The sequence below is a fragment of the Hordeum vulgare genome, chromosome 5H, assembly GCF_904849725.1.
Source record: "Hordeum vulgare subsp. vulgare chromosome 5H, MorexV3_pseudomolecules_assembly, whole genome shotgun sequence".
NCBI classification, from domain to species: Eukaryota; Viridiplantae; Streptophyta; class Magnoliopsida; order Poales; family Poaceae; genus Hordeum; species Hordeum vulgare.
Genome location: NC_058522.1, coordinates 470,883,301 through 470,893,638, shown reverse-complemented (window position 1 = coordinate 470,893,638; position 10,338 = coordinate 470,883,301).

The following is a 10,338-nucleotide window of genomic DNA, read 5'->3' as shown; positions in this document are numbered from 1 at the left end:
AATAAAACCTTTGGAAAGATTTTTTTCCGTAATAGAAGATACGCAAGGGACTTGAGAACCAAGGCAAAGGACCCAGGGGAGGTCACAAGCCCCCTAGCTACAGCCTCGGGGGCGCCTAGCAGGCTTGTGGGCCCCCTGTGGCTCCTTTGCCCTACTTCTTCCACCTATAAATTCTCTAAAATCTAAAACTACCAGGGAGAGCCACGAAAATACTTTTCCACCGCCGCAAGCTTCTGTCTCCGCAAGATCCCATCTGGGCACGTTATGGTGCCCTGCCGGAGGGGGGATTCGGACATGGAGGGCTTCTTCATCAACACCGTTGCCTCTCCGATGATGCGTGAGTAGTTCACCACAGACCTTCGGGTCCATAGCTAGTATCTAGATGGCTTGTTCTCTCTCTTGGATCTTCAATACAAAGTTCTCCATGATCTTCATGGAGTCTATCCAATGTAATCTTCTTTTGCGGTGTGTTTGTCAAGATCCGATGAATTGTGGATTTATGATCAGATTATCTATGAATATTATTTGAGTCTCCTCTGATCTCTTATATGCATGATTTTGTATCCTTGTAATTCTTTTCGAGTTGTGGGTTTCGTTTGGCCAACTTGATCTATAATTCTTGCAATGGGAGAAGTGCTTGGTCTTGGGTTCATACCGTGCGGTGTCCTCACCCAGTGATAGAAGGGGTAGCGAGGCACGCATCGTGTTGTTGCCATCAAGGGTAAAAAGATGGGGTTTATATCTATTGCATGAATTTTTCCCTCTACATCATGTCATCTTGCTTAAGGCATTACTTTGTTTGTTATGAACTCAATACACTAGATGCATGCTGGATAGCGGTCGATGTGTGGAGTAATAGTAGTAGATGCAGACAGTATCGGTCTACTTGTCTCGGACGTGATGCCTATATGTATGATCATTGCCTTAGATATCATCATGACTTTGCGCGGTTCTATCAATTGCTCGACAGTAATTCGTTCACCCACTGTAATACTTGCTATCATGAGAGAAGCCTCTAGTGAACACTATGGCCCCCAGGTCTACTTCACATCATATTTTCAGCTCTACACTTTTACTTTGTTGCACTTTCCACCTTCAGATCTCACCTTGCAATTAACCATGAAGGGATTGACAACCCCTTTATAGCGTTGGGTGCAAGTTTGTTTGTTTTTGCGCAGGTACATTGGTGACTTGTCTTGATACTTCTACTAGATTGATACCTTGGTTCTCAAACTGAGGGAAATACTTACTACTACTGTACTGCATCACCCTTTCCTCTTCTCAAGCTCAAGAGGTAGCAAGAAGAATTTCTGGCGCTGTTACCGGGGAGTATCAAGTCAAGAATATTCTTCCTTCAACGTGTCAATTTCTGGCGCCGGGGACTATTCTAAGTGAAGCTTATCCAAGTAACTATCGCAAACTCATCTCTTGCATTTACTTTTTTTGCCTTTTGCCTCTCGTTTTCCTCTCCCCCACTTCTGAAAAACAAAAATTTACAAAAATATTTGCCTTTTTTGTTTCCTTTCCTTTGCTTGTGTGCTATGTGCCTTCAATATGCTTGCATCTTCGCTTGCTGAAAATCTATTGATATGGATCCTCATCGACTTGCTAATCTCTTTAAGAGACCCAATTATGTTGAACCATTTGCTAGTGAGTTGAGTGCACTTGACTTTCTCTATGGACTTTTGCTTGAGATGCGTGAATCTGAAAATCATGATCAAAAAATTTATGAAGTGATTCTCAAGGGCTCCTTTAATGAAAAGCATGATTGCAATGGTTTCACTATGAATTCTATTAATGTCAATCATGCTAAAAATATGCAAAACCCTAAGCTTGGAGATGCTAGTTTTGCTATGTCAACTACTTGTTGCAATGATCATGATTGGGGCAATGATTTTTCTTATGATCTTGGAAATTTGTTTAAGCCTCATGATGAATATGATATTTGCAATAATATTGAAAGTGGGTTTGGAGAAGTCATGACTTTAGTAGATGATAATCCCACTATTTTTGAAGAGCGTCAACTTTGCATGCATGTGGATCATGAAAAGAATATCCTATGTGATAGCTATATTGTTGAATTTGAATATGATCCCACATGGAATTGTAATGAGAGAGGAAAATATTGTGGTAGAAACTTTCATATCACTAAATCACCTCTCGTTATGTTGAGATTGCTATTGTCTCTTTCTTCTTCCTTGCATATGGTAACTATTGGTTGTCTTGACAATCTGTTTTCCTATAAAATGCCTATGCATAGGAAGTATGTTAGACTTAGATATGTTTTTCACATGTTTCATGACGCTCTCTTCGTGTCCGATTGCTATCTTTTATGTGAGTATCATTGAATTATCAATGCCTAGCTAAGGGCGTTAAACAATAGCGCTTGTTGGGAGGCAACCCAATGAATTTGTCTTTGCTTTTTTATTTCTGTTTTGTTGCGTCCACACCATCATAACTCTGTTACGATTGTGTTTTTTGTGTTTCTTTTTGTGTTTGAGCCAAGTAAGACCTTTATAACTAGTTTTGGTGATGGTTGTTTGATTGTGCTCAAAAAGACAGAAACTTTGCGCTCACGAAATTATTTTTCATTCCTATCCAGAAAGATCTTTTGAGTTGATTCTTTTTTCTGCTGGTTGATATGCCAATTGCCCTAATTTTCGTAATTGTTCAGAATTTTTGAGATAGAAGAAGTATACGAAGTATACATATAGCTATAGACTGGTCTGTTTTTGACAGATTCTGTTTTTGTTGTGTTGATTTCTTATTTTGATGAAACTATGGATAGTATCGGGGGGTACTAGCTACGGAAAAGTGATAATACAGTAATATAACACCAATATAAATAGAAATCAAGTTTTCTACAGTACCTAAAGAGGTGGTTGTTTGTTTTCTTATGCTAATGATATCACGAGTTCCTGTTTAAGTTTTGTGTTGTGAAGTTTTCAAGTTTTGGGTGATTTTCTCATGGACAATGGGATAAAGAGTGGAAAGAGCTCAAGCTTGGGGATGCCCAAGGCATCCCAAGCCAATTCAAGGACACCAAAAAGCCTAATCTTGGGGATGCCCCGGGAAGGCATCCCCTCTTTCGTCTTCAATCCATCGGTAACATTACTTGGAGCTATATTTTTATTCACCACATGATATGTGTTTTGCGCGAAGCGTCGTGTATTATAGGGGTCTTTTATTTTTGTTGTGTCACAAGCATCCTTGTTGCACACCTTTTTGAGAGATACATGCACCCATCGTGAATTTGCTAGAATACTCATTGAGCTTCACTTATATCTTTTGAGTTAGGCAATTTAGCTCGCATGTGCTTCACTTATACCTTTTGAGCTAGATAACTTTGCTCTAGTGCTTCACTTAGATCTTTTTATAGCGCGGCGGTGTCATATTTTGGAGAAATAAGAACTCTCGATCTTCACTTATATCTTTTTGAGAGTGCTCTCTCTGAATAACTTGGTAGTTGGCGTGTGCCATGAAAGAGTCCTAAAGATGATAGGCATCCAGAGAGGATATAATAAAAACTTCCATATTCATGTGCATTGATTAGTAAAGAGAAGTTTGATTCCTCTCAATTAGTTTTGAGATATGGATATGGTAATATTAGAGTTATGTTAGTAGGGTGTTGTGAATCTAGAAATACTTGTCTTGATGTTAGTGATTCCCGTAGCATGCGCGTATGGTGAACCAGTATGTTAGGAAGTTGGAGCATAATTGATTTATTGATTATCATCCTTTGTGTGGCGGTCGGGATCGTGCGATGGTTAACACCTACCAACCCTTCCCCTAGGAGTATGCGTTTAGCACTTTGTTTCGATTATTAATAAAACTTTCGCAATAAGTATATGAGTTCTTCATGACTGATGTGAGTCCATGGTATAGATGCACTTTCACCTTCCACCATTGCTAGCCTCTCTAGTACCGCGCAACTTTCGCTGGTGCACAAACCCACCATATACCTTCCTCAAAACAGCCACCATACCTACCTACTATGCCATTCCGAGATATATTGCCATGCAACTCCCACCGTTCCGTCTCATGACTTGAGCAGTCACTTTCATATTGCCATTGCATGATCGTAAGATAGCTAGCAAGATGTTTCAACGTCATACGCTAAGCTAGATCGTTGCACATCCCGGTACACTGCCGGAGGTATTTCCTATAGAATCATCATTACTCTAAGTATTGAGTTGTGAGTAAATAAAAGTGTGATGATCATTGATGTCAACTGTTCTTCCCCTTGCAACGGCACCAGAAGAATGCTGCTAGCACTCTCCGGTAATCGAAACTAGAAGAATGTTGTTGGCGGGCCACCAACGCGTGGGATCGTAGGAGTTTTCGAGGGTAGAGTATTCGACCCAAATTTGTTGATTCGCCAAACAGGAGGTGAGAGAATACTCTCGAGTATTAGCAGCTGAATGGATCAGATTCAACCACACCTGAAAGATTAGTATCTGCAAGCAAAGTAGTAACATCAAAGTAGTATGATAACAAGGGTGTCAGAAACGATCTGTTGACACGGCAGACTATTTCTAACGATTGTATCAATGGCGCCAAGTTGCCTCGTTGACGGAAATTGTCAGTTCCCGTCAACGACCAGCGATCAAGATTGTAACAGGTATCAGTAGTGTAACGAGCAATAGCAGCGGCAAGGAAAAGCAGTAGTGACAACAGTAGCAAGTAGCAACAGTAGCAAGCGACAGTAGTAGCAACAGTAGCAGTAGCAACAGTAGTAACAGGAGCAGAGCAAGACAAGTAACAACAGCAGCAACAGTAGTAACAACAGCAGAGCAAAACAAGTAACAGCAGCAGTAGGACAAACTCGTAGGCAATGGGTTGGTGATTTGTTTGGATGATATTCATCATGCAGAAGTTATAACACGGAGAGATATGTGGCTAGCTCCCGTTCGTCAATGTTATGTAGGCATGCATTCCCTGTGTCGTCATACGTGCTTAGGGAAAAGAACTTGCATGACATCTATTGTCCATCCCTCCCGTGGCAGCGGGGTTCAAAAGGAAACTACGGGATATTAAGGTTCTACTTTTAATAAAGAACCGGACCAACGCATTAGCACTTGGTGAACACATGAACTCCTCAAATTATGATCATCACCGGGAGTGGTTCCGGTTATTGTCACTCCGGGGTTGCCGGATCATAGCACATAGTAGGTAACTACAACTTGCAAGATCGGATCTAAAACACACATATATTGGTGACAACATAATAATTTCAGATCTGAAATCATGGCACTCGGGCCCTAGTGACAAGCATTAAGCATGGCAAAGCAGTAGCAACATCAATCTCAGAACATAGTGGATACTAGGGATCAATCCCCATCAAAACTAACTTGATTACATGATAGATCTCATCCTACTCATCACCGCCCAGCGAGCCTACGAATAGATTACTCACGAACGACGAAGAGCTACATGGAATTAGAGAGGGAAGAAGGTTGATGATGACGATGGCGACGATTTCCCCTCTCCGGAGCCCAAGACGGACTCCAGATCTACCCTCCAGATAAAGAACACGTGGTGGCGGCGCCTCCATATCACAAACGTGACGAAAACTTCTCTTTTTATTTTTTTGGGACGAAAGTGAACTTATAGACCTGAGCTTGGGGGCGGCAGAGCCGTGTGGGCCCCACAAGCCTGCCCATCACCATCAGGGGGGTGGTGGCGGAGCCAGGGCTTGTGGCCCACTGGCCCACCCCCTGAGGTGGAACTTGGCGCAGATATTTTTCATATTTTCCGAAAATGCTTCCCGTAAATTTTCAAGATGTTTGGAGAACTTTGATTTCTGCACAAAGATAACACCAAGGCAATTCTGCTGAAAATAGCGTCAGTCCAGGTTAGTTCCATTCGAATCATGCAAATTAGAGTCCAAAACAAGGGCAAAAGAGTTTGGAAAAGTAGATACGATGGAGACGTATCAATCATCATTATTAGAGCATTGTCCCATGTGAGGAAATAAAAAAAGGCCAAAGATGCCCACCAAAAAAAAATATATGAAAAGAGGCCAAAGAGCCCAAACAAAAAAAAGAGAAAAAGAGAGAAGGGACAATGCTACTATCTTTTTCCACACTTGTGCTTCAAAATAGCACCATGTTCTTCATGATAGAGAGTCTCTTGTTTTGACACTTCCATATACTAGTGGGAATTTTCATTATATGACTTGGCTTGTATATTCCAATGACGGGTTTCCTCAAAATTGCCCTAGGTCTTCGTGAGTAAGCAAGTTGGGTGCACACCCACTAGTTTTCCCTTTTGATCTTTCACACACTTATAGCTCTAGTGCATCCGTTGCGTGGTAACCCCTACTCATTCGCATTGATATATATTGATGGGCATCTCCATAGCCCGTTGATATGCCGAGTCAATGTGACCATCTCCTCGTTTTTGCCTCACAACCGCCACCACACTCTATTCCACCTATAGTGCTATATCCATGGCTCACACTCATGTATTGCGTGAGAGTTGAAAAAGTTTGAGAAAGTAAGAGCGCAAAAAAAATTACTTGGCCAATACCGGGGTTGTGCATGATTTAAATTCGTTGTGTGGGGATGATAGAGCATAGCCAGACTATATGATTTTGTAGGGATAACTTTCTTTGGCCTTGTTATTTCAAAAGTTCATGATCACTTTGCCAGCATGCTTGAAGTACTATTGTTTTCATGTCAATAGTAAACTATTGTTTTGAATCTTACGGATCTGAACATTCATGTCACAAGAAAGAAGTTACAAAGGCCAAATATGTTAGGTAGCATTCCACATCAAAAATTCAGTCTTTATCACTTCCCTACTCGAGGACGAGCAGGAGTTTGCTTGATACTTCTCCAACGTATCTATAATTTTGATGGTTCCATGCTATTATCTTGTCAACTTTGGATGTTTTGTATGCATGATTATGCTATTTTATATCTTTTTTGGGACTGACCTATTAACTCAGTGCCAAGTGCCAGTTCCTATTTTTTCCGTGTTTTTGACCCTTTTCAGAGAACAATATTAAACGGAGTCCAAACGGAATAAAACCTTCGGAAAGATTTTTTCCGTAACAGAAGATACGCACGGGACTTGAGAACCAAGGCAGAGGTCCCTAGGGGAGGTCACAATCCCCCTAGCCGCGGCCTGGGGGGGCTGCGCCTAGCAGGCTTGTGGGTCCCCCGTGGCTTCTTTGCCCTACTTCTTCCGCCTATAAATTCTCTAAAAATCCAAAACTGTGTGGGAGAGCCACGTCCGCCGCCGCAAGCTTCTGTCTCCGCAAGATCCCATCTGGGGCACATTCTGGTGCCCTGCCGGAGGGGGATTCGGACACGGAGGGCTTCTTCATCAACACCATTGCCTCTCCGATGATGCGTGAGTAGTTCACCACAGACCTTCGGGTCCATAGCTAGTAGCTAGATGGCTTGTTCTCTCTCTTGGATCTTCAATACAAAGTTCTCCATGATCTTCATGGAGATCTATCCGACTTAATCTTCTTTTGCGGTGTGTTTGTCGAGATCCGATGAATTGTGGATTTATGATCATATTATCTATGAATATTATTTGAGTCTCCTTTGATCTCTTATATGCATGATTCCGTATCCTAGTAATTCTCTTTGAGTTGTGGGTTTCATTTGGCCTACTTGATCTATAATTCTTGCAATGGTAGAAGTGCTTGGTTTTGGGTTCATACTATGCGGTGTCCTCACCCAGTGACGGAAGGGGTAGCGAGGCACGCATCGTGTTGTTACCATCAAGGGTAAAATGATGGGGTTTATATCTATTGCATGAATTTATCCCTCAATGCACTAGATGCATGCTCGATAGCGGTCGATGTGTGGAGTAATAGTAGTAGATGCAGACAGTATCGGTCAACTTGTCTCGGACGTGATGCCTATATGTATGATCATTTCCTTAGATATCATCATGACTTTGTGCGGTTCTATCAATTGCTCGACAATAATTCGTTCACCCACCGTAATACTTGCTATCATGAGAGAATCCTCTAGTGAACACTATGGCCCCCGGGTCTACTTCACATCATATTTTCAGCTCTACACTTTTACTTTGTTGCACTTTCCACCTTCAGATCTCACCTTGCAATTAATTGTGAAGGGATTGGCAACCCCTTTATAGTGTTGGGTGCAAGTTTGTTTGTTTTTGCGCACGTACATTGGTGACTTGTCTTGATACTCCTACTGGATTGATACCTTGCTTCTCAAACTGAGGGAAATACTTACTGCTACTGTGTTGCATCACCCTTTCCTCTTCAAGGGAAAAACCAACACAAGCTCATAAGGTAGCAAGTACCCAGACATTTTGAGCACATGTTCACTGACAGACAAATTCTCCTCCATTTTTCAAGAATAGAATTTATCATTGGTCTCATACCTCTCGATCCGGGAGTTCTTCTGAAAGATAAACTTCAACTCCTGGAACATCCCAAATGCTCCATGATGCTCAAAGCAACGTTGAAGTCCCGGCTCTAAGCCATACAAGACTGCACATTGAACTACTAAATAGTCCTCCTTACGGGTTAACCAAGCGTTCTTAACATCTTGGTCAGTCGTAGTGGGTGGTTCATCTCCTAGCGCAGCATTAAGGACATAATGCTTCTTCCCAGCTTGCAGGAGCAACTTAAGATTACGAGCCCAGTCTACAAAGTTGCTTCCATCATCTTTCAACTTAGCTTTCTCTAGGAACATATTAAAATTCAGGGTGACTGTCGCGTGAGCCATTGTTCTACAACACAAATATTTCAAAGTGGACTTAGACTATGTTCAAGGTAATTAGAGTTTAACTAATCAAATTACTTGCTAAACTCCCGCTCAAAAAGTACATCTTTCTAGTCATTTGAGTGGTACATGATCCAATTCACTAACTCAAGTCCGATCATCACGTGAGTTGAGAATAGTTTCAGTGGTAAGCATCTCTATGGTAATCATATCAACTATACGATTCATGCTCGACCTTTCGGTCTCATGTGTTCTGAAGCCATGTCTGCACATGCTTGGCTCGTCAAGCTTAACCCGAGTGTTCCGCGTGTGCAACTGTTTTACACCCGTTGTATGTGAACGTTGAGTCTATCACACTCGATCATCACGTGGTGTCTCGAAACGACGAACTGTAGCAACGGTGCATAGTCGGGGAGAACACAATTTCATCTTGAAATTTGGGTGAGAGATCACCTCATAATGCTACCGTCGTTCTAAACAAAATAAGGTGCATAAAAGGATTAACATCACATGCAATTCATAAGTTACATGATATGGCCATCATCTTGTGCTTCTTGATCTCCATCACCAAAGCACCGACATGCTGTTCTTGTCACTGATAACCCACAAGTGTAGGGGGTCGCAATAGTTTTCGAGGGTAGAGTATTCAACTCAAATTTATTGATTCGACGAAAGGGGAAGTGATACGTCTCAAACGTATCTATAATTTTTGATGGTTTCACGTTATTATCTTGTCATCTTTGGATGTTTTATGTACCTTTTATATCTTTTTTGGGACTAACTTGTTAATTCAGTGCCAAGTGCCAGTTCCTGTTTTTCTATGTTATTGGCTCTTTTCAGATCTGATTTTGGAACGGAGTCCAAACGGAATAAAAACCACGAAATGATTTTTTCCCGGACGGAAGAAGATCAGGGGGCCTCTGGGCCAAGCCAGGTGGGCTCCAGGGAGCCCACAAGCTCCCACTCCGCCACCAGGGGGAGGCGGCGGTGGCAGGGCTTGTGGCCTCCCTAGCCGCCCCTGACCTACATCCTTGGCCTATATATTCCCTAAAATACAGCAAAAAATGAGGGGAGCCTCGAAAATACTTTTCCGCCGCCGCAAGCTTCCGTTTCCACGAGATCTCATCTGGAGACCCTTCCCGGCACACTTCTGGAGGGGACTTTGGAGTTGGAGGGCTTCTTCATCATCATCATCGCCCCTCCGATGACTCGTGAGTACTTCACTTCAGACCTACGGGTCTGTAGTTAGTAGCTAGATGGCTTCTTCTCTCTCTTGGATCTTCAATACAAAGTTCTCCATGATCTTCATCGAGATCTATCCGATGTAATCTTCTTTGGCGGTGTGTTTGTCGAGATCCGATGAATTGTGGATTTATGATCAGATTATCTATGATATATATTTGATTCTTTGCTGATTTCTTATATGCATGATTTGATATCCTTGTAAGGCTCTCCGAGTCTTGGGTTTTGTTTGGCCAACTAGATCTATGATTCTTGCAATGGGAGAAGTGCTTGGTTTTGGGTTCTACCATGTGGTGACCTTTCCCAGTGACAGTAGGGGCAGGAAGGCACACATTAAGTAGTTGCCATCAAGGGTAACAAGATGGGATGTGTCGTT